Raw genomic sequence first — 26,855 nt, forward strand, 5'->3', positions numbered from 1 at the left:
GAGACAGGGTCTTACTCTGTTTCCCAGGCTGGAGTGCAGTGGCATGATCTTGGCTCACTGCAACCTCTGCTTTCTGGGCTCAAGTGATCCTCTTATCTTAGCCTCCCAAGTAGCTGGGATTACAAATGTATGCAACAATGCCTAACAAATTTTTTGTAGAAACAGGGTTTTTCCCATATTGCCGAGGCTGGTCTCAAACTCTTAGGCTCAAGTAATCTGACCTTGGCCTCCTAAAGTGCTGAGATTACAAGTGTAAGGAACTGCGCCTGGCCCATTGATTCTCTCACCAAATGTGTGTAGAGTACTGGCTAGAATTTAGACATTGGGTGGAAAACCAGATAGACAGCCTCAGCCCTTATACAGCTTTAGTAAAGTGACATACTTTACACTAATAATGATTTCAGCAACATTAATAGTTACTTAAGCAATCATTTACAATAATAACAACTACTCCAAAGGAAAAAAAAAATGAGAACTGTTGTAAGAGTGTCTGGCATACTTCTAACAGCAACTACAGAGTCAGAACTGCAGAGTCATAGAAAAGGTCTCTCAAGAAATAATAGTGAAGCTGCAATATGAAGAGAAGGGCATTGATTGGTCAAAGGAAGGGTTGAGGAAAGAATTGCAAATGCAGAATGAGTAGTAGGCGAAACAAATGGAAAACAGAATTACAAAGAGAATGAAACTTAGAGCATCAAAGAAACCGAGAGAAGCTTAATATGGTCTGGAAGGTAAGATGAACAAGATTATATTGGAAAAAGAACAACACCAAGTAGAATGTTGCATATTGTCTGAGTATGGATTTCATTTCAAATCAGACCAATGAAATTACTTTGAAGGGGTAATTTTTAAGTATTAAGACAAAAGCAACTCTTCTGTTTATTAAAAATTAAAAAAGGTGGGATATTTATGTAGGACACACTTCCATTTGAAACTTCCATCCAAGTAGATTAACATGTAGAATTAAGAACCAGCTAATTAGAATGGCTGACTCCTATGGAATTCAAAGGATCATTGTAAATACATTACCTAATATCATAGTTAAATGTTTTAATTTTTTCCTGAAGATGAAAAACTTTCACTTTACTCTCTTATTTTAACTTTGAAATAAATGTGTCAGAAAGCCAAGAAAGATGTGTTAGTTAGAGATGCATATTAATGTAACTGAAATTTTAAATATAATGGAAGAAATGGTAATATGGTAAAGACTGTGACCCAGGATTTCAAAACAAATTCAAATAAAGAGTGAGGAAAATTTGTGCTCTGAGCCATCCGTGTCAGGGTTATTTTAGTGTTTCCCACAAGCTCAAACCAAAACCTCATTAAATATTTGATCAGCTTGTGAAAGACCAGCATGTACTCTTCACAACCATGGATATGAACATCTTGCAGACAGTTTAATGCATGAAAGACCCATAAAAAAGATTATGCATGATAAAATAATGCAGTGTTGGCACATCCTAACTGCATAAAAAAAAGGTGAAGAAAACCACAAAATAACAAGTGCAAACTAAAGCTAGTATACAATAAGCTATGTTAGGAAGACATTGCAGGCTGAGTCAGGAGGTTACAGGTCTATTTCACATAGAAACTAAGGATTTTTCTGTTGTCTTGGGACAATATATCAGACCTATAATATACAGTGATTTTAGGATACTCAAGCCTAGTTTAAGTATTTGCATGTACAATTGAGCTTTAATAAAGAAATGCCAAATTAATTTTCTCCTTCAAACCTTAATATATGTTTGCTACTATAAGTCTAATTTCTGTGGTGATTTTCTTTGGGTTAAAATATTCAGAAATAAATTAAAAAGCAAAAATATATTCAAAAAGAGGGGAGATGGCAATCAACATAACCAATTTGCACATTGGTACCAACTGGTTTTGTATCTGAGATTTCACTTAGCAGAGGGACAGCAAGAAACGGTACATTTTAAAGGACTAAAATAAACACACTGGAACTTGTGGATGGTAAAGAAATCCAAGTGCCAAGATGCCATCAAAAAGGAACTCCTCATCTGGGAACAGGAAGGAAGATGTGACGTGTGTTACCTAGGGTAGTGGTCTGAATAAAACCAATTATAATGTGGGGGAATGTTCAGGAAAAAAGTAACTATGAGTACGATATGGATTCTTTCAAAAATACGTAATACAACAAAATTATTTGATTCATAATTTTACCTAACAAGTTATTGAAGATATTATTGCTTCTACTTCTAAACAATCTATTTGAAAATATATTTAAAGAAGAAAAATAAACATTTTAATTATTTAGTTAAAGTTTAAATATGCATCAATTCTCTCCCTCTCTTTCTTTTTCTCAGATGGGGTCTCACTCCATTAGAGTGCAGTAGCATGACTTTGCCTCACAGCAATCTCAGCCTCCTGGGCTCAAACAATCCTCCAATCTCAGCCTTCCAAGTAGCTTGGACTACAGGTGCAAGCCACTATGCCCAGCTAATTTTGTTTATTTTTTTAGAGACAAGTCCTCACTATTTTGCCCAGACTTGTCTCATACTCCTGGGCTCCAGAGATCCTCCTGCCTTGGCCTCCCAAAGTAGCTTAAAATCTTTCTACATCTGGGCAAAGGTGGAGGGGCATCAATAAAGAAAAAGGAGAGAGTTCATTGAATGACTTAAACTGGCAATTTAACATGGATTATAAATGTTATGAGTTTAATATGTAGTTGCTATTTAGTTCTTAAATTTTGTCTGGTGAAAGATGATTTATGCATACTTACCTTTCTGGAGATTTTTAATATTGGGATATAGTATATTAATAAGTATATTACTTATTCCACATTGTATCAAAAAGAAGAAATAACATGCATATTTACAAGTGATCAGGGCAACTATTCAAAACATGATTTTAAAACAAGCTATGGAGGGATGGATTAGAAGAGTATTTATTCTCTAAAGAAAAAAAGATTCTGATAATTCACTTGTGAAAATTTTTAAGAGAAATTAAAAATAAATTGGATAATTGCCTTCCATTGAATTAAGTTAGCAGAACCTGGAAACATTTAAAGTGGGTTGCAATATTGATTCATGTCTTTCTTTAAACAAAGCAAAGACTTCATAAATTATAATGCCTCTTCTCTTACTCTCCTGTAATTATGAAGTATGAGAACACTGAGAATTGATTGACTCTTCTCTAAAGAGAGAGAATATAGATTTCACAAATGAACTTCATCAATATGTAACCCCTTATAAGAATAAATTCCAATTATTTGATACTCTGATAGTCTATCCCTTCTTTTAGACCAAACTTTAAACCAATAATATCAATGTAGATATTAATAATACCTTATAATATTTCCTTGGTAGTAGTTTGAACAAAGATTTTTAACACACCAGGTTTAGAAGATTTTATTAATTTTTGATACAGAAATGATTGACGATAAGTCCGTATGACTTCATAGCAAAAATGAAATTCAAAGACAAGTTATATTTTCTGCTTGGCCAACAAGTAGACAGCTCATATTGTTAGTATCAATATTATTAAAAGGCAGAGTAGTTGCCTGAGACAGCTGTCACTCTACTGATTCCAGAGTTGATTGAGCTGATTCAGACTGTGGAGTCAGATGACACTCTCAATGGCTTCGTATGCATTCCAAGATCCCTATATTTCGCCAAATGTAGCACATTTTCTGATAGAATCTGCCGCGATCTAGGTTATCCCTATTGATCATCCCTGCCTTCAAAGAAACGCTCAGTCTTTTTGTTTAACCATTATTAGATTTTGAAAACGTAAACTCTATGCCAAGCTTTTGAAATAACTTCACCAATAATGATCCCTCACTTACTATTAGATTTGTTATCAGAAAGCTCCACATGTTCTCAAAGATTAGAACTAATTTAACAATCAAACGTATAAGTCAACAAAGCAAATCAAAATTTCAAATTTTATCAACACATATACCATCTTAATCAACATATAAAGTACCTTTCTGTACTTTATTTAAATGAAGCACATAACACATTTTTTAAGTCGTTATTATTAAACAACATATTTCCCTACTATGTGTTAAAGCTGGTACTCAGGTCCGGGTAGCTCTAGATTTCACCCCCTCCCCAATGTACTACTAAGTGTAAAATGGAGACAAGTGTTCTAGAAGAGTGCTTCTCAAACCTTAAGGTCCAACAAATAGTTTGGGGGGTCTTGTTAAATTAAGGCAGGTTCTGTTTCAATAAGTGTGAGGTGGGCCTGAGACTGAATTCCTGATAAGCACCCAAGAATTGCTGATATTGTTGGTATGCTGGCCACAAGTTGAGATACAAAGCCTAGTTATACATTAGACAATTTAAAAAAGGTTAATGTTCTACTGAGGCAGCACATAAATCCCCATTCTGGCTATACCTCTTTTTGTTTTTTTGGGGGGATGATGAATTCTGAGCAAATATACCAATACAGACTAGTTTTGAAATTACATGAAATCCTTAATCCTACTGTCTTTAAACAGTTAACACTAAGTTAGGTTTATCTCTTAATTACAAGGAAAGAGAGAGTAATAATGAGGAATTGCAGACTGCTAAACAATGTCCCTGATTTATTTTTAGTTTGCTGACATTTCCGTAGTTTAAAAGCTTTATTATAACAAAATAAAAGAGAAGTCATGAGGCATTAAAAAATATTTAATTGTTTGAATACATCAAAAAAAAAAAAAAGCTAGACCTTTCAAAACCAACTCCAAGCTGATTAAATTTGTTTAATCTGTAAGATACATATCATATTCAATAATTAGTTAATTGATGCCTGATTTTTCAAAATAATAACTAAAGGAAGAATTTTGCCTGGGTTGAAAATTGATTTTGGATAGACTATAGATGTATAGTAACAATTTTATAAAATGATAAGCATAGTTTTTCAGTAGTTTAACTGACAAAAATGAACATAAAATATACACCCCAGTAAAATAACTTTTTATGCAACAAACAGAAACTGTTTTCAGATCATTTTGTTTTCACATTGATAAATTATCTGAGCAAATATCTAAAAAGATAAGTTTGTCCAAACCTGGCTTTTGATTTACTGATTAATTGTAAGGTAGACTTTTTTTTACATAAATATAATCACTTTTGCTAAGCTAAAAACAAAACTAAAAAGCAATCTACCATGTTTCACTGGACAATTTTCAAAATTCTTAGTTTAAATAAGAAAAGCCAGGAGCTAGATTAGGCAATTTTTGTCTTATTTAACAAAAAGCTGCCACATAATTCAGGTAAAATGTCAAATGCCAAATGTCCAAATAAAAGGTCCTCTAAGGTGACATGGTCATTTTAGTAATCTGACTATACACAGAAAGTTATGTGTATTATATTTGTAATCCATTAATTTGATATTCTTTGTGTGAACAGATTGATTTATTAACTAAGCAAAGTTTAAAGTATCCTCCTAGCATAAAATTTTGATTAAAAATAATAAAAATTAGGTCGGGCGCGGTGGCTCATGCCTGTAATCCCAGCACTTTGGGAGGCCAAGGCGGGTGGATCACGAGGTCAAGAGATCGAGACCATCCTGGTCAGCATGGTGAAACCCCGTCTCTACTAAAAATACAAAAAATTAGCTGGGCATGGTGGCGTGTGCCTGTAGTCCCAGCTGCTCAGGAGGCTGAGGCAGGAGAATTGCCTGAACCCAGGAGGCGGAGGTTGCGGTGAGCCGAGATCGCGCCATTGCACTCCAGCCTGGGTCACAAGAGTGAAACTCCGTCTCAAAAAAAAAATAATAATAATAATAATAATAATTAGTTGGCTATTATGATGTATGCTAATGAGCCAAAGCCAAAAATAACAAACAAATATTTATTTGTTTGTTATTTTTGTTAAATAATAAAAATATTTGTTTGTTATTTTTGTTAAATCTCTAGTCCATGATACATAAATTGATACTAGACCCATTTTTTCACTTTCAAATTATCTCACATTTTGGTTTTATTTCATGCTATGAAAATAATACACAATAATTTTTGCAAACTTAGAAAATGTGAAGCATGAAGAGAAAATCACTGATACATCTTGCTTTCAGAAAACATCTTTCATCCATTTTTAAACTATTTATGTTTTTGTATATTACAATATTTCTAAATAGGAAAAGGGGCTCTATACTGGCTTGGCATGCTTTTTTAACTTTTAAAATGTACTTTGGCAATTTTCTAATTATGGTTATGAGATATCAACATGACAAGCTCTCTTAGGCAATGTCCATTCTTTGAATCTGCAATTTATTTGGAATACAATAGAAATACTAGAACAAAAACTTCAATCAACACTTTCATAGGAAACATCTGCACACCTGACAATCTATGTTCAAATAACCTTGGAATTTTTTTGTGGTTGTTTAATTTGTTTGAATGATAAATTAACTGATTTTCTACTAGACAATTACTAGGCACTGAAGATAAGTAAGCATGCACATATATCATATCCATTACATATATAAATGTTACAGATATATATGTATGTGTGTGCATTTGTGCATATATATATGTGATAGCATATTATTCTGTAAATCTTGCTGTTCAGCAGGAAATGAAAAACAAAATAATCACTTTTATTTAGAGCTAATGTGACCCCCTAAATAAAATACTTACTTTCATGGCAGTTGATTTACCTAATAGAAATGAAAAGATTATTCATCATTTGTTGAGTTAACCTAAGTCTTTGAGATAAATTGATCATAAAATATATGTGTTTCTAAATAGTATTCTCTCTCACTTCCTAATAATTGGTAATAAAGGAATCATTATCAGGTCTGATTTGTATGTGTGCCAGAAATGTTTAATAAAATTAACTATCATTTTTTAATCAATCTCTAGAATATTCTATATTATATCATTGGGTTTGGAAACACTTTGCTGGACGAACATAAAATCTAGCGCTCTTGCATAAAGTAAATATGTATTAAAACATTTCTTAAACAAGTTTGAAGGAAAATAAAAACATTTCAGTTGCAAAACCTCAGGATATTTACAAGAAGTATATTTGAAGCTATTTTTTCTCCTTTCCAAACCTCCTGAGGAAGAAAGTACAAAAAAGCGATCACTCATTTTCCTGTTATTCACATCAGTACAATAATTTCTAGAACTCAAACCAAGCCAAGCTTGTTGAGAGGGTCCCCGTAAGGGCTTTCTCGTAGTCCCATGGCTCCTGAAGAACTCAGGTCTACTCTTTGATATTTGCTTAGAAGAACAAGACTTGGGTCCTTGCAACTGTACATGGCAGTTAAAATTTCTGGAGTTTTTATTATTAAAAAATCTATCTGTAAGTCAAGATACACAATAAAGAGATAAGACTTCCATTCCTGTTGTAAGCTTCCTGCTCCTGAAGAAGAGCTTCCAACTTAAAAGCAAAACAATACTAAACAAACAAAAACACCTTGATTCAATTGACCCTATACAGATCAGAAAATTTTAGAAATCCTAAGGAATGTTGAGAGCCATTTTTTTTGGTCAATGATTTATATCTAGCCTGGGGCTATTCCTGAATACCCTTCTAGTAGCTCAGAGACACAGATTCAATTTTTTATTTTCTTATTTTTCATGATGATGTCTATTGAATTACACCTGGTACTTGAAAATGCACTTGCACAGGAGACTATAAAACTAGTAGGAGGGATTTCTGGGGTGCTCTTACTTTAAAAAGAGCAGCTTTTTATGTTTTTTTCAAGATTTGAGAGTACAGAAATCATTTTTAAAAATGTGCATTGCACACCCCCTACAAACTTCTCTTTGCCCGTAGGAACTTGTTAGCAACTTAAACAAATGCACAGAGATACAAAGGCACTTTACCTCCAGAAATCGAGTCAATGTAGCATTGTAAAGAGTTTTTCTGAGACTATGAATGACTTGCTGGAGGTAAACCTTAAGCATATTACACACCTGGGGAAAATACTTGATTATATGTTCCATAAGTTTAGGTCTTCAGATGGGAATAAATTAATCTCTATGCAGTGAAAGAATAATTTCCTAATTAACAGGAGAAATAGAGGTAACATGAAGACAGAAGTCCAACTCATTGGGGAACTTTAGAAATAGGTGATTCCTTTTGGTTTTATGGCATCTTGCTCACTTTCAACTCTGATGGGACAAAATGTCATTTCGATGGAAGATCTCTGACCAATCCATCTTTTGCACCTTCATTAACATGGCTTGAGATAGTTTCTACCTTCTACAGATATGGCTACACTGTGCAAAATGTATGCTATATCAGCACTTCAGTGTCAGATTCTTGCTTTTTGATGACAAAACTAAGTTTTATTTTAGTAATCTCACTACTCTAGTAGACATCTATTGAACATTTTTTCTGTATTCCTTTTTTCCTGGAAATTGTATTTACCTTATTTCATCCACATAGCTGAGGTGGCAACTGTCAATTTGCATAACAAGAACTTGCCCCCTGTCACAGTAAACTTGAACACTTTTCTGAGGAATTTTATCTGGGTCTGTGAGATTGATCTTACTGTGCTCCGTACTTTTGTACTATATTAATCTCAACAGCTAATGATGGTGTATTCCAACATCTGGATTGAGTGTATAGGGGAAACATGTCTGGTGTTAGAGGAAAAATGATAAAACAAATATACAAAGAGAAACAGTAACAAAGGACAGAGAATAAAAGCATGTTGCAGATTCTCACAGAGACCCATTCCTGGGTAGATTTGTGTTCCTGTTTTATTATAAGGTAACTGAGGAATCTTTTATCTTTACTACAATCTCCCCCCGACACATTTTTTTTCCTTTTTCTATATTCGGTTTCTATAACTTCAAAAGCCTATAATCAAAGGATATCAATATTTTAAAGGCTATTGATGCATACTGCTTGTGGTATATTTTACTGTGTCACAACTACACTGGAACTGAATTTTCCATAGTTTCATTCCTATATGGTTTCAAGTAAGATTTGGCCACAAGAGAAATTTGCACATGATTTTGTAGGTAGAGAATTGGTAGTAATTTTTACTCTCCAAAGGTGGATGTAGGCTATTAGGTTCAGGAGCAGCTGGCATGCATCCCTGGCCTATGACTTTTTGCTGCCCTCTGCCTATATGTTAATATAGGCAGAGGGCAGCAAAAAGTCATGTAACGCCTTAAGCTTCTTTTGATTCTCCTTCTTATACTTCTCTAAGTTTGCATCAAGTCCCTGATAAAGTCACTAGTAAAGTTAGCCAACTTCTCTCACAGGTCATCTATACCATTGATATTGGTAGTGATGAAAAACATACATGAATTCCACCAGGTCCTAGTTCATTCTGGTGGATTTCAGTTTTGTCCTTGTTCTCCACTACTTCACAATCATTCTTCCTTCCTAATGGTTCAGCCAACTTACAGCAATGTCATCCTCAACACCAGATGCAGAGGCAGTAGCCTTGTATAAACTACTCCATCAACTTTCACAATTCCATAAGATCTCATCTCTATAAAAAATCCCATAGTTTGTATCATCATAGTGATTCTGCTTCTCTTACCAAATACTGCCTAATGCAGACACTGGTTTGGAAGATGAGTGCTATTGCAATAAAAAAACAGCATAGTTAGGAGCAGTAAAACCATCTGGCCATGGCTTTGGACCCCTGCAGTGTGAAGAAGCTAAAAGGGCATTGAGAAGACTATTAACAGAAGCTTGTCTAGTGTGAAGGAGGCTGTCGGTTGTGAAATGAAGAGAAGCCAGCACTTAAGCTTTCCACCTGAAAGCCCAGACACTGTGGAGCAGAGGCAAAACATTCCCCCATTCCCTGTCTGAATGCTCTGATCCACAGGATTTTTGTTTTTTAACTAGTCTTGGAGTGGTTGGTGAAATAGTAAGAGATGGTTCATAAAGAATTTGGTGCTGAAAGTGGAGCAGTCAGAGTTGCATCTGCTTTCCTGCTCTTGAGTTATACACTATGCTTCTAGAATCCTGTGTGCTTAGAGGAAAATCCCCTTTTGTGCTTGTTAGGCCAAATTGGGTTTTTGTAACTTGCCACCAAAAAGCGCTCTAACCAATCAGAAATAATTGAAATTTTTGTCATGCATATTCATGCCAACAAAATTTACTTTACTATGTCCTTACTTATTTTTATGCAATTTTAGATGAAGAAATGCCTCTTAGATAAAAACTCATGATTACTTTCATTTGACGTTTCTGTATAAACCTAAATAAGTTCTGTTGTTCAAAAAATTATGTAGTCATTCATTAAATCATCTATGAAATATTTACTGAGTTCTTTTAATGTACAAGGCAGGGGTTTAAGCAAGGAGAAGGATACACAGAATCACAGTTTTTCAGAGTAATCACATACTGGCAGCGATGAGATGTAGACAGATACTAACACATTTCATTGATTCTATAATGCACTTATTTTTTACATTTAAATTGTTTTAAAATCAAGGCACATTATATAACTGATGGATGCATTTCATGTGAAAGTGTTTCTTTTTTTCCCTTGAAAACTTGCTAGTAAATCGACAATGGCTTCTAATCATCCATAATGTCTTAAAAGGGAGAAACTACAATATTGCACAAGTTAATATGAAATAAATAACCTGAGAGATTCCAGGAGACTTAAATGTTTCACCAGCTGAGATAATACAAGAAGACTATAAAGAATTTTGACAGGGCTTAGAAGAGGAGAGCAAAGTGGTGTGACATTCAGCAAGGATCTCCTACCCATTTATAATATGAACTTTCTTCTAATCCTCAAAACAGTTTTCAGCAGTAGGAATTATCTTCATTTCCCTGATCGTACAACTAAGGTTCAGATTAGTAAGGAGAGAAAAAAATAACTTTGAGTTTTTGAACCTATATGTCTCTAAATTGAAGTGTATGCTCTTTTCAGGAAATAATATTGAAAGACTTCACCTAGTCTGACATACTATATGCGGTATGTAATGTGTACTACCTATATCCCACGTTCTCAATCCTATATGTAAAATAAAACTCAGTAGGTACTGATACTAACCTCACTTTAGGGATGAAAAAACTGAGAACTGGAAAAATAAAGTAAGTTTTTCAAGGTCACACAATTAATAAATAAACAACAGAGCTGCATTACAAACTCCTGTAGTCCAGTGAAAGAGTCTGTGCTTTTAACCACTATGTCATGAGTCTCTTAAGACAGTTTAAGCAAAATGCTTTGTCAGAAGTCTCTAATCACCTGATTAAAAGATGCAGCCCCTAACTCTTGATTTCCCTTTCCAAGCTGTACTGATCACTTTTTAACATATAATTGTCATATTTATAATGTATATAACATAATGTTTGTTGCTACTACCTTGAAGTCATCTCCTCAAAGGAAGAGATTTTTAAATATGCTTTGATCATGGATGTATTTTAGCAGCTGGAATCATGCCTGACATAAGCTAGGACTTTAATAGTTATTTGCTGAATAAATAAATGATTGAATTCTATAACATAAGAAGAGAGGATATTCAGTGAGTGAACAGTAAGTGGGAGAGAAACAGAGGCATGGAAGTAGGAGTTGTGTTCTGAGACTCTGATTAGTGCAGTTTGCCTAAGGTGTCAGGCGGGAGCAGAAAAATCAGTGAGCAGATCTCCCTAAAAGGGAGGTTGAAATCACCCAGGAACAACCACGTGAGGCTTTTGTCCCTCACATTTTGTTTATAGCTTGTTCAGCACTAGACACTGGAAAGAAGGGCAAGAAGACATCAAAGCAGCTGCATTGTTCATATTTTTTTCTTCCTTTGGCAGATATTTTCTCTATTTCCTGCTGACACTACAATTTCAGCGATTTAATGATACAATTATTTCTGAAAACAACACAGAAACAGATACCCTCAGCCATTTAATTGGCTGCCCTGAAGAAGTCGAATCTGCTGTTTTCTAATTTCATTTTTGAGGGTGTTTGAGAATATGGAAAGGCTAGAAAAAAGACAATATTTACCTCCATTTAAAAAGGTAAAATCTTAGCAAGGAATTTTAAACTCAGCCCACTTAACATCTGCTATTTCCATGGCATACACCAGGATACCTAAGAAGATTTTACTTGATCCTTGCGAAGATGTTGCTAAAATTAAAGAAGCACAATGCTGTTAGAAAAGTCTTATTTCTTCTCCTGTACATTTCAGGTTTTGTCTACCTAGTTCTCTGGGATTGTTGTGGAATTAGCTCTTGCATCTATGCACTTGACTGAGACTTGCTACCTTCTCAATATTTGAACCTATGAATTAAATAAAATTACATTTATATTTTCCGTTGTTGAAGAAAATTTCCCTCATTCCAAATGTTATAGGAATCATATTAAAGTTGATCCATTTTTTTAACATAAAAAATGAAATACTAAATTTCTAAACAGGCAAGTGTATATAGTAGAAAAAAATATACTTAGTATGTAAAACATTATTATATCAATAACCAGGTGCTAAAGGTAAGTATTGTGTATAAAGTAAGTATAAACTAAAGATAGAGAAAGGCCTGAAAGTAATTCTTCAACTTAGTTAACAAAGAAGACTCTGAAAGAAGGCTTTAAGATAATAGGAAAATATACCAATATGTTATATCAAATGTTAAAAGGTGACTCTTCTTTATCACATTAATAGAATAAATGAGAAAACAACATAATAATACCAATAGATCCAGAAAAAGGATTTGACAAAATCCAGCTTCCATTCATGATAAAATATCTCATTAAACTAGGAATAAAAAGGAACTTCCACAACTTGGTAAAAAAAATATCTATCCTCCCTGCAAAAAAAATACTGAAAACATCATAATGGTGAGAAACTTGAACCTTTCTTTCTAAGATCAGGAATAAAGCAACAACATTCTATCTCACCATTCATTTCAAACAATATACTGGACATCACAGATAATACTATAAGAAAAGGAAATCAATTTACATTGGTTGGAAAGGGAAAAAATAAAACTGTCTTTGCTTGCAGGTGACAAGATCACCTATGTAGGAAATCCAAAAGAAACAATAACAAAAACATCTCATGGAACTAAAAAACCATAGTAGCAAGGATTCAGCATACAAGATCAATAAAGAAAAGTCAATTTTTCTTTGATTGACAGTGACAAGTCAATCGCTGTCTTATCTATCAGCAATTAACTAGAATTTGAAACTAAAAATACAATATCATTTACATTAGTGGCCCCCAAAATGAAATACTTTAGCATAAATCTAACAAAATATGTAGGTGATATACATGATACAAACTATGAAACTCTGATGAAAGAAATTAAAAATCTAAGTAAAGGGAGAAAGATTCCATGTTCAAAAACAAGAAGACTCAATGTCAAGATACCAGTTCTTCTCAAATTAATCTAAAGACTTACTGCAATCCCCGTCAAAATCTCAGCCAGTTATATTTTGGATATCAACAAACTGATTGCTAAGCTAATATGTTGAGGCAAAAACCCACAATAGCCAAGCCAATATAGAAGGAGAAGAACAAAGTCCAGGACTGACACTACCTGACCTCAAGACTTAATATAAAGCCACAGTACTCAAGACTGTCTGGTTCTGGCAAAAGAATAGATAAATGGATCAATGGAATAGAGCAGAGTACCTAGAAACAGATTAGACTAGAAACAGACTAGGTTTCTTAAAGGAACAATTGCAAAACAATGAATAAAAGATCACATTTACAACAAATGGTGCCTGGTACATAGACACCATTATGCAAAAACAAACCAAAAAATGAATCTACTCATAAATCTTGCACTCTTCAAAAAAGTTAACTCAAAATATATCACAGACTCAAGCATAAAATTATGAAACTCTTAGAAGATAACATATAAGAAAATGTTGACGATCTTGGGTTTGGCGATGATGTTACACAGAATGACAAAGCCATGATCCATGAAACAAAGAACTGATAAACTGCATTTAGTTAAAATAAAAAATTCCAACTGAAAAAGATACTGTCAAGAGAATGAAAAGACAAGACACTGACTGAGAGAAAATATTTGTAATGACAAATCTGACAAAGGAATGTTATCTAAAATATACAAAGAACAATTAAAACTAAACAGTAAGAAACAAACAACTTCATTAAAAAATGGGCCAAGGACATTAACAGGCACTTCACCAAAGAATATATACACATGGCAAATAAGCATGTGAAAAGATGGTCACTATGTCATCAGGGAAAAGGAAATTAAAACAACATGGGCAAAATGGCCAAAATCCAGGACACTGAAAACGCTAAATGCTGTCAAGGATATGGAACAACAGGAACCCTCATTCATTTGCTGGTGGGAGTGCAAAGGGCACATCCAGTTTGGAAGAGATTTGACAGTTTCTTACAAAACTAAACATATTTTTGCTATACAATTCAGCAATTGTTCTCCTTGGTATTTACCCCACGGAGTTGAAAACTTACGTTCACACACCAAAAAACTTCGTAAGATGTTTATAGTAGCTTTATTCATATGGTAGACTTCTAATAAATATGAACACTAAAATACGTGAAAGCTAAGACCTAATCTCAGAGTTTGGATAGAAGAGGATTGGTAAGTAGAAACAGAACACCAGTTTTCTGTGGCTCCTAAAGTTATTACCACAAGCAAACAAGCATGAGAATTATAGGTGGGAGTTTTTGTGGGCGAGAAAATGGTACGCATAATTTTGCCTATTTTGCATTTGCCAGAATTCAGTCACAAATAAAATATAACAGGAAAAGAAAAAGGATCAGCAAGCATGGTGCTCCAATAACCAAGAATGTTAGGTCTACGCAATATTTATGTCTACGCAATATTTATGTCTGTCTTAGATGGCTGGAAGGTTGAAGATAAAAAGAATGAGTGAAAGAAATTGGCAGGGGGAGTGGAGACAAAAATGTTGGCAAATAACAATAGGTAGGCACTATTAAAAGCTATATCTGAAACAAAGCACTAAGGGAACACAGGGAATAGGGTATGAGTACCACTTATGAAACCTGGGAAGTAATACTAGAACTAGACTGTGAAGGACAACTGGAGCTTTGGAAATTGGAGTTAGGCATAAAAGTCATTCTCTGTAGACATAGTCGATGTGGTTCCAGACGTGCAATGAGAAATAAATAGCCTAGGAAATTCCGAATGGATGGTATCCATTCAAGATCACAGTCAAGGAACCATCTGACAAACTAGACTAGGTGAGTTGGATTGCAACTGCAGCATCTTCAGCAAATATTGGCATCTACAAAACCTTGCTTATTTAATTTATTAAAAACAAACAAACAAACAAAAAACCTTTCCTTTTCAATTTTATATTCCTAAAACTGAGTGGCCCAGTTTTGGTTTCTTAAATGTGGGGAAGATATTGTATTAAATTACTTTAAATCACTTTGCTAACGCCATTTATAAAACAGAATTTTCCTCCTCATTATTATATAGGTACACATTTTATAATAAATTCCAATTACAATGTTAATCTGAAGGGTGAGTAAACATGTAGATATAGATACAGATACAGATATACTATTGAATATTGCACACTTTACTCTACCTAATGACTTATACCAAGTGGATTTAGATATAGTTCCAAATAATCATATCTATCTATCTATTCACTTTTCATGCATTTGAATAGGAAATTTATGTGAACAAAACAGAGATAGTATAATTGAATAGGTCCTAAAGAAATTTCTAACATGTTAACATATGGAGGTTGTGTTCTTGCAAACTTTAATATAAAACAATATTTTGTATATTCACTCATTCATTTTTTTCCTTTGCAGTTTCAGAATTTAAAGAAACCAGCAGTTTTATATATAATTAAAATAATGCTTAAGTCATAAAGCATTTTAGTAATACTCAAAACTAAATCTTATTTATACATATGTGTCAGAAACTTGACATGCATTAACTTATTTAACACTAAGAGCCAATCTATGAGGTAGACGTTTTTATAGGTGCAGGAAATGAGGCTCGGTCCTTTTCTTCAAGGTTATACAAATAGCAAATGATGGAACCCACAATTTTACCCACATTACGGTTTTTTTTTTTTTTTCAGAATCCATGCTTTTGATCTCCTTGCCAATCTGCTTCTCATATTTTGTCTTTTATGTTAAAATATGTTTTCAACAATTGCATATTCTTCAAATTTTCATAGTTTTAAACATTTATTAATTTATCTTGTTGGGAAAAATGCAGACATTTTCACTTATTTCTCCATATCAGGTATTAAAGAGTCATGAAGTAACTTTATTTCTATCATATGAGATTCATTCTATTTTCAGTTTAAAGACCAATTGAGGATGCATAAAAAGAAGACTATATATGGAATACCACTGGGTCTTGCTAGCAGTATCAAAGTTATGTAAGGAAACAGTGCTGAGAAACCATGTTCTTTGCCAGTTCTCAGCACAATTGGCTACCAGGAGTCAGGTATAGTAAGTGCAATAGCTCAGTGCCTGCACAATTTCACCTTTCTTCTAATGAGTGACATTCTAGCAAGCAGAGGACTGATTCCTGAGACAGTTGCCTGAAATTTAATGCTACATTTCTATCCATACCAATAGAACCTTCAACTAATAGTACTTCCACGCACAGACAAATAAAACTGACAAAAGTCCTGTCAGTTACAAGCCAATAATGCATTTCAACAAATAATTTTTTGTGTGCCAGGCACACACTGCAGGTATTCAGTGTTCACACCAAACCCTCACAAGGTTGGCCTATTTTGACTTTTATCACATCTATAGATAAAGGTATAATGTTATCTTTCTTTCCCACCCCAAACTGTACTCATCTTTTTATTGCAAATACCTGAGCAAAGGAAATGTCAAACCTTAAATATAGAATTTTCTTGAATAGCTCCTACATCAAAGTGCTGCTTTCTTAGAAGCTCAAAATTGTTAATATGTATTGACTTAGCAAAAAGAACTCTAATGGCAAAGGTATTGCTTTTGAGAGAGATAGCCCATGTTTGGAACAGGAGAAAAAAATACATATTTTTCTTTAAGAAAGTAGAGCAGAGATTCAATATAGAGTGGATATTTAGCTTATTGGAATACTGAATATAAATTAAATAGAGTACATTGCTAAAGAGGACCCACGGTCATAAATATAATGTAGACCAAAAGAAAAAAAAAAAAAAACTCAACATGGAAGAAAGATTCATGGGTATAAATTCAACTAAGCAAGAACAAAGTAAATTCTTCAGAGTGCAGCTGTCATTACTTGCAAAATTATAGTTAATAAGCAGCATAGTATTGAGGTGGTATTGTTTAGCTTTATTAGTGGATAAATATAAGTCCTGGAAGAAAGGTTGTAAAATGAGGAGAGTGCTAAAGATTAAAAAGGAATCCTCATTAGGAGCAGAAGTTGCCCAGTGTTGGTCATCTAACATTAGGGCAGATAACTTTCAGACCACTTTCTTCTCTATCTGAGTGTTACAACCAAGCAGCTGACCTTTTAGGAGCTAAATAATTCTTAATTTGCATAAAGTCTTTTTCATTGCTGTTCTTTTGTTATACAATCACCTTCTTCCTGTTTGTTTTTCTTTTGAGGAAAAAGTAAGCTTACTTTTCCTTCCCTTCATCTGAAGTGCAAATTTAAGGTAAACAGGAATCTTCAAAGCACAAAAAGATTTTCACTCTGAAAGACTTCTTATCTTGGAAGAAATAAGATTCCAGGATAATAAAAAGCTATCCTTATGTCTATTATCTCCCTTACTTGACAGGGATTTTAAAGGTGGATGGGCAAGATAGAAGGGGGACTTATTCATTCAACAAATATTTATGAAGAACAGGGCAATTGGGAGGAAAATGGATAGTGGGTCCTCCTCAAAGCTACTATAGAAACCTGAGTGATTACAGCTACAAAGGTGGGGAGAAGTCCTGTTATTTTTAAGAGATTAAAAGGAATCCTTACTCTCATTATTTTTTCACTCTCCACATTGCTCTAGCGATAGCAATGTACATTAGAACCAAGGAACAACAACAAGAAGAAAACATATCTTCAATGTCTATTTACTGTTTGTAAAGTAAAAATACGTTTTGAAAATTGGGCTTCAAAAGCTTCCATCAACAAATTCCACTCCCACCTTCTGAATAACACTTTATTCTTCATAACTATATTTTATGACTTAGCTAGCATATGCCATACTGACAATATATCCCTATTTTTTTCCACCTTCGTGTTTCTGTTCTTACTCTCCTAAGGAAAATGATTTCATCTAATTCCACTTATGTACATCTCATCTAGCAAAAAATGCTAATTCTTTCAATAATTATTTTGCGCTACATGAGCTAAAGTAGCCTCTATCTTCTAAATGGTCATTCCAGATTATTTGGACAAGTTCTCTATGTCTACCTGTGATACGGTTACGTACATTTGTTGCCAATATGTTTCCCCACGTCTGTAAATGTCATTATATTTTAGGTCTCATAGTAACTGGTTTTCAAAGAATTGCTAGCTGGAGTCAATAGCAAGAGCACATCGATCTTTACAGCGTATACAGTGTCAACCCAAGTGGATCTTTCACGATTTGGCTTTCTCTTAGCACCTTGAACTACGCACTGTATTGGACAGCTTGCTATATCACACCAGTGTGAGATTATATACTCTTTGTATTGGTCTCTACTTTTTGTTGGTCTAAGTACAAAATTGTATGATATCAAAGGAGAGCATCTTCAAAGTCAGAGATATTAAAAATTAAAAACTAGCTCAGATATTAAATAGCCCTACATATATGGAAAAACTACCAACCACCATAGAGTGTTAGTTTCTTTCTACAATAAAAATAAAACCATTTTTAACAATATTTTTGTGAGGATTAAATTAGATGATTCACATTAAGAATCTAGGACATGGAAAGTCCTCAAATGGATGCCAGCATTTCATGAGCTATACTGTCAGAAGATTCCATAATTCTCTTTGTATGATTTCTCCAAAGTGTATAGCAAGATTGAACCCAGGTGGCACACCATTAGTGCACTGACCATATGTGATCTAAACAGGGATAAGAACATAACTTCATGTTTTAAGTATCATTTCAGAAATGAGAAGCCATTATTATGCAATGGACAGAATTCAGTTTCTTATTATCTATTTCTAGTTTGCAGATATTACTTACTAGTTGTGTGACTTTGAGACTGGTCCTTTACTTCTTTGATTCTTCATTTCTTCACCTGAAAAAAATGAGGAAATTGGGCTAGATCCATTATTTTACATTAATTTTGTAAAAGTATTGGTTTGTTCATTCTGTGAATAAAATTTTATGTAAGTACAAAATGTGAAAGCATTAAAAGCAAAGTTGCTCTGAGTAATACAGAGAAAATCTAGGGCCTCCACCTTTTTGTATAAATCTAGTCCAGGGTTAACGGAGGACTCATGAAGAATTGTAATAGTTACTAAGGCTTACTCAGAAAGTACATACAAGAAATGTCAGACTGTAAGCCACTCTTTATAGTCACTGGATATTACCTAAAGAAAAATAGTTTTTGAAGCTACAAGAATTATGCTGAGTACATTTTATAAGTAGCTGAAAATTACAAAGTGAAATTATACAACTTTAATGACTGAATAAAGAAAAAAAACTTGGCTTATAAAAGATAATACACCAAATAAATAAAAGTTTTCAGACATTAATGTTTTGTGTTTTAAAGACAATATTGGGTGCAAAATTCATATGGATGAGTTATGTCTTCACATTTTTAATATTGTTAAGTGTGTGTCAAGATGGCACAGTACTGTAGAATTGTCAGTGTGCAAAAATTACACAAGAAATTTTGTAAGAAATTAAACATGTGCTTTAGAGTCTGATAGATACTTTTAAGATTTTGACATTATAGTTCTGGGCAATTTGCAAAACAACTCTAAGTTGCTGCTTATCTGTAAAATGCATATAGCAATATTGATCTTCTTCTCATTTGCTTTGTTATTACTAAAGAATATTTGACATAGAAAGCACCAGCTCATATTGAATTCCTAATTAATATTAAATTTTTCCCTTGCCTTTTATGAAATTCCATATATATAGTTAATATTACTCAGCATAGAGTGTTAAGCAATGTTAGCAATCCAACTTTTTAATGGTATCTTTCACAGTGGTCTCTAACTTTCTAACCTTTTAAAGCTGTTAAAATAAAGTCAAATAATGATACTGCTGTGGCTTAAGCGTATGCTAGGATCAATAAATTGTGGTTCTTGGAATAAATTGCAATTAAAGGGATAGTGCTTGATTGCTTGACAGTAGGTAGTCTTTTTGGCCCAAATAAATTTGAGTTTCAGTCTGATTCATAAGCTAATTAGTATGGACTTCACTTGCATTTCACTGGGAGACTATCAGATCGTATTGACTCCTGTCCACATCAGGAGTGTGCCCTTGATGTTGACCTGTGTCACTTACAGGGAACAAATCCTTTTCATTTGTTTACTTTGCTTATTTGAGGTTATAGTCAGCATTTCTAATCAAGTAGAATATAGAAGAAATTTAAAGTTTGTAAATAAGCACTCTAACAGCTTAAAAAACCTCAACACTGTTGCCTGCCTTTTTTCATTTCTATACACTTAAGATAAAATATACCTTAATTCAGAAATGACAAAGCCATCAACATTGTAAAGAATGATGATTGTTAATGAATCTTTGCAGCACTAGAAAAATTCATATAACAACTAATTTATATACAAGAAAACACAACAGGATAAATATTTCATGGCAAATTATTTGAATTAATCTGAAAAAGAGAGCCAAACCATTATGCTCAAATATAGAAATACACTTACTTAGAGTACAATATTTGTTTATTATTCTTAATTTCAGTACCTTCTATTCCATGTGGTGTTTTGTATGTAATAAATTCCAGCATACTTTGTATAACTATTGAATGAATATAAGACATTCAGACACTAAAGCAAAATAAGTTAAGCAATCCCTTGGACTGTAAATTCCATTAAGACAAACAATGTGCTTCTGTGTTTTCTTCCTCTATATATCTACTTACCAGCATATGTCCATCCAGAGATTAAATAAATGTTTTGAATGAACAAATTTAAAAGGTTGAATTACCGAAAAGGGACAATAATTGTTTGAAAGTAAAGTATCCTCTCCACTCAAATAGCCCTACTTCCATACCTCTTGTTTATTATGCACTTTTTAAAAAAAGTAAACCAAAATCAGAATCAAATAAAACTTTTTCTCATGCCATGCTTTCTATGTTGTCTCATATTTATGTCATTTATTTTAGATGCTATTATAAATCTAAAATCATATAAATCTCCTATTACACTATAATAATCTAATTCTATATTTCCGAGCCTTACATGCTCTCTCTCCTCTCATAGAAAGGAAATGTGGTAAAGGCTAAGGCTAAAAAAGATTTATCTTTTTGGTATGCAGATGAATTCCCATCACCCACCATTGTATCTGATTCATAGCAAGTGGTCAATAAATACTTGTAGGGCAAATTCAAAATTATCAAAATTTAAAATAAGAAAAATGATTATAAATTTTAATTGATAATATTTCAGACAACCTCAATTTACACATGCAAATATATTTCCATGATTTTTTTAATTGTACTTTAGATTCTGGAGTACATGTGCAGATCATGCAAGATTGTTGCGTAGGTACATTCATGACAAGGTGGTTTGTTGCCACCATTCCCCCATCACCTATACCTGACCTTTCTCCCCACGTTATCCCTCCCCCACCCTCTCTCTCACTGTCCCTCCCATTGCACCCTCAACAGACCCCAGTGTGTGATGCTCCCCGCTTTGTGTCTAAGTGTTCTCATTGTTCAACACCTGCCTATAAGTGAGAACATGCAGTGTTTAATTTTCTGCTCTTGTGTCCATTTGCTGAGAATGATGATGTCCAGGTTCATCCATGTCCCTACAAAGGACATAAACTCATATTTTTTATGGCTGCATAGTATTCTATGGTGTATATGTGCCACATTTTCTTTGTCTAGTCTATCATTGATGAGCATTTGGGTTGGTTCCAGGTCTTTGCTGTTGTAAACAATGCCTCAATGAACATAAATTTATAGCAAACTTTTAGCCTCTTTTGTATATGACAACACAAAAAAATATGGAATTTAAGCAATTATATTGGAACACAATTTAAAACAGTACGACCAGTGATAGCATTTGAAAGAAATAGGATTATAAGCTCAAAATGCTGAAATAAATGTTTCCATGTAAAAACTGGTAGAAGTCTATGAAAACAATTAGAAGCCAAACATATTCCCTAGTTCTTAATGTTATCCAAAACAAGAAACTGTATTCCTTGAAAGCAAAATGTATGTCTTATTGACCTTGTTATGACAAGGAATGAACATGACACCTGGTTCATTTTGAGACTTCAATTCATGTTTTAAATGCCTTCATGAAAGAATCAATCAGCTATGAGGTTCAGACTGTTTAGGAATTGAAATTTGATGCATAAAATATGAGGATAACAAAATAAAGACTGAAGAAATTACATAAACTGTATGATTTAGCAATTTAATATCAAAAAAACTATGTGCTGTAGTTTCAAAATATTATGTTTTTTTCTAAACAGCAAGTGATATGAGAATTTCAGAAAAAATAAAGTATATTTGCATAGGTAGATTTTTAAATATCCATGAGGAGGCATTCTCTTTTTCCATTCTAAGGTCAGTGACCTAAGATTCAAGTTGTAGTTAATATTCGACAGCATTTTTTTCCCACGCCTATAAAGGGATTTGGTGATGAGAGGGGATATCTTGCTTTCCTGTCCTTGTGTTAAATTCAGAGAAGTGAATAGGTGGAAAAGAATGCACAGGTGTGGGTCTGAAAACAAGAGGTAATGTAATTCCACAGAACATGTGATCTGACATAGGCCTTACAGCAAGTGTCATAGCTTTGAGTAATCTTAGATCTATCCATCTGTCTAATTATCAATTTGTTAGAAATCTCACAATAAAGAATTATAGTTTTATGAGTTGCATAATTATGATGTCATTACAATAAAGTAAATGTTTAAATACTTTTAACTTTCAGGTGGCCACATGCTAGATCATGACAAAAAAAAAAAACCAAAAAAACAATTCTCTTTTCTGTCCTTAGTATAAAGCACACCTCCTCTCCTAGTTTCCCTGAAATTTCACTTTTCACTCTCTTCAGCCCAGATCTCCGCATACACACCCAATTTTCTTTCTCTACTCTTCCTTTCTTGCTCCTGTCTTTACACTTCAGTGTCTGCCACTATTTTTCAGTGGGGCTAGTCCAGAACTAGCCCTGCCTCTGTGAGCATGCATATATATATATATGCATATATATATATATATTTTTTTTTTTGACAGAGTCTTGCTCTGTTGCCAGGCTGGAGCACAGTGGCGCAGCCTCGGCTCACTGCAACCTCCGCCTCCAGGGTTCAAGCGATTCTTCCGCCTTAGCCTCCCGAGTAGCTGGTACTACAGGCGTGTGCCAAACGCCCAGCTAATTTTTGTATTTTTAGTAGAGACGGGGTTTCACCCTGTTGGCCAGGATGTTCTCGACCTCGCGGCTGTGAGCATATTTTTTTCCTCGATGTATTTTTTCTCTCAAGTTATTTCTTTGTAAAAACAAATTTTGTTGATGCATAATACATGTAATAATATATGTGATAATTTAATTCACTAGTATAATTTGTAAAGATGGGATATTCATTGTCTTACCTATTTGTCTTTATGCTAGAAATATTCTAATGATTATTTTCTAGCTATTTTGAAGTGTACAACAGGCCGGGCGTGGTGACTCATGCCTATAATTCCAGGACTTTGGGAGGCCAAGGAGGGCGGATCATTTGAGGTCAGGAGTTCAAGACCAAACTGGCCAACATAGTAAAACCCTATCTCTACTAAAAATACAAAAATTAGCCAAGTGTGGTGACATGTGCCTGTAGTCCCAGCTACTCAGGAGGCTGAGACAGGGAGAATTGCTTGAACCCGGGAGACCATGGGTGCAGTGACCAGAGATCATGCCATTGCACTCCAGGCTGGGCAGCAGAGCAAGACTCCTTCTAAAAAAAAAAAAAAAAGGAAAAAAAAGGACAATAGATTCTTGTGAACTATAGTCACACTACTGATCTATCAAACACTAAATCTTATCTCACGTCAAACGTTATATTGGTACCCATTAATCGACTTATCTTCCTCTCCCCTTTCCTGCTGCCCTTCCTGGCCTCTGTAGGATTATCTTTTTATAACTGGTTATAAAATGTTAAGACTGGTCTGCACTTCTAACTGTAAACGCTAAAATATCCATTCACCTGTGCCAATGATCTACTTTCTTAATATGAAATGTTGGTACCTAACTTTCTAAGAGTGCCTTTTAAATTTTAGGTAAAATGAATGTCAGAAAACAGCATTTAGAGGGACGAAAACAACCACAATTATTTAAAACAGGGATGACAAGCATATACTGCAAGTGGTAAAACATTGTCTCTTACATGGTGCACCTCAACACTCAGTCAAAATTCCTTCCCTCTGAGCAAGGATGCAGCCTCTGAGTCCTTCTAAGTAATACTCCCTTGGTCAGATAAAGCATAAAACTTGTCTTCCCTGTATTAAAAATTTACCTTTTAATATATGGTATTGAAAAATGAAAAAAAGTTTACCTCCCCTGCTGCATATAACATTTGGTGAATTATTTCATTTTCAAAATCTTGTAAAGTTTTTCTAATCATGTGAGTAAAATGCAATCACAGAACTTAAATATATGTGTGAAAGGAAAATAAATATTGGGACCCTAAACTCACAAAGCTCAAGGGAAAAGTCAAGCTGGGAAGTGGGTCATGCAAACCTGCCTGCTACTTTGGTCCCTAACTAAGATGGCTACAAAGATGAAAAGCTACATACCTTCCTCACATTTTGCCCATAAGTAAATTCCCTGTGGGCCCCAAGATTTTTACCCTCAAGCATATCAGTCAAAGTTCACCATGGCAATGTAATCGATAAAAATATCAATTATCATTGCAAGTACAGGGGACATAGGGCAGAACTCAAAAGTCATCCCTCTGCCACCTGATACAAATGTACGTCTGATTGTTTCCTCTGCCCTATTGTCTATGTTATATTATGTAAAAATGCAGATTCACTGAGCAGGACAAAGACACGAATATTTTCCCCCATCCCAATCCCACATGTAACTGTGTATTTCTCAATATCTTGCCCTTTCCCCTTTAAATTTGAAGTCCTCAAAATCATCTTTGGGGAAAGTCATAGAACTATCTCAGGGGAGTGGAGGGACATCCTTAACTTTGACAAATAAACCTCCTAAAATGAGACTTGCCTGGGTCATTTTCCTTGATTGACATATACACACAAACATGCATACAAACACATATTTATACATATTTTCTAGCTCTAATTACAGCCCATGCAGATAAATTATTCCAGTTAACATTGTGGCCTATGTTCTCATCTGTCATACCTAAATAAATATGTTACTAAATAAGAAACATGCACAGACACATACACACAAATACATATACATAAACCTCTCTATTTGATACATTGTGGATTTGTTTTCATGTTCCTCAGTATTTTTTTGGAGTGTCATTTGAATAGAGCATTAAGTTAAAATTAATTTTGACTGAGTGAATACATAAAAAAGTGTAAAGGGTCATTTTCATTTCATAATATCTGTTGAATTTTGGCTTAATTTTAAAATAATCACTAAAACTTAAATAAAAAATCACCTCTGGTAGGCTAAACAATGGCACCACAAAGAGGTTCACATGCCAATTCTAAGTACCCGTGAATATCTTATATTACACGGCAAAAAGAAATTAAGGCAGTAGATGAAATTAAAATCAGTTAGCCTGATCAACGGAACCAACACGCATAATCTGCACACCCAGTGAAATGGGTCTATATTAATTCATGAAGTATTGTCTAATCAATAGTGTCCCATAGACTTTTCTAGGCTGTGAACTTAAATTTTCCTCCAAGCTAGTTTGACTAAAGCAGCAGCCTTAACAGACATTGCTGTTTTTCTTTTCATTATTTTAAACAAAAATAGTTCAAATGCTGAGTTGTTTTCCAACAGAATGATCCTAAAAATTCTCCAGTCTTACCAAAGTAAATTTCTGGTGGCATCAAATCACATCCTCTGTCTTTTTTATACAAGTCCTGATCATATTAAAGATCTACAATTTTATTCTGTATAAATGAGATAAGCCCATTACATAGTATCTAACCCCTCTAGGTGCAAATAGCTATTCTTTATTAACTACTTTTAAAAGATATTAAATATGGACAAAGGATATGAATGGACATATCTTCAGTGAAGATATAGAAATGGCCAATAAGCATATAAAACTGCTCGTGTCTTTAGTCACTAGAGACATACAAATCAAAGTTTCAACGATATAGTTGGATTGTTTGTAGCACAAAGGATAAATGCTTAAGGGGATGGATATTCTATTCTCCATGATGTGACTATTATGTATTGCCTGCCTAATTCCAAACATTTAAGGAACCTCATAAAAATATATACCTGCTATCTACACAAAAAATATTAAAAATAAAATAAAAATTAAACAATCTGCAATGAAACACCACATCAAACTCATTAAGGTGATTATGATACAGAGAGCAAGGCAATAGCAAGTATGTGAGTTGTAGAGCAACTGGAATCCTCATATATTGTTGATAGGAATGTAAATTTTGCACTCGCTTTGGCAAACAGATTGGCAGCTTCTATAAATGTTAATTAAATAAAGTTATTATATTCCATCTACTGCAATTTCACTCCCAGCTATACAAAAAAATATGCATAGGCCAGGTGGCTCATGCCTGTAATCCCAACACTTTGGGAGGCTGAGCGAGGTGGATCACGAGGTCAGGAATTCAAGACCAGCCTGACCAACATGGAGAAACCCCATCTCTACTAAAAATGCACAAATTAGCCAGGCAAGGTGGCACGTGCCTGTATCCCAGCTACTTGGGAGGCTGAGGCAGCAGAATCACTTGAACCTGG

At 34.0% G+C, this 26,855-nt stretch overlaps 1 protein-coding gene across 45 annotated transcripts in view; it reads right to left on the reverse strand.

Annotated features, from left to right (window-relative positions):
- The window catches only part of PTPRD (protein tyrosine phosphatase receptor type D), a 2,344,803-nt gene that overhangs the window by 2,027,694 nt on the left and 290,254 nt on the right, over positions 1 to 26,855 (reverse strand). For all 45 annotated transcript variants that reach the window (XM_037744085.1, XM_037744087.1, XM_017544042.2 and 42 more), the window contains exon 2: positions 19,000 to 19,054. The gene's annotated coding sequence lies outside the window, so the exon portion shown is untranslated. The remainder of the gene's footprint in view (positions 1 to 18,999; positions 19,055 to 26,855) is intronic.

Source organism: Cebus imitator, unplaced genomic scaffold, assembly GCF_001604975.1.
Source record: "Cebus imitator isolate Cc_AM_T3 unplaced genomic scaffold, Cebus_imitator-1.0 Scaffold164, whole genome shotgun sequence".
Lineage (NCBI taxonomy): Eukaryota > Metazoa > Chordata > Mammalia > Primates > Cebidae > Cebus > Cebus imitator.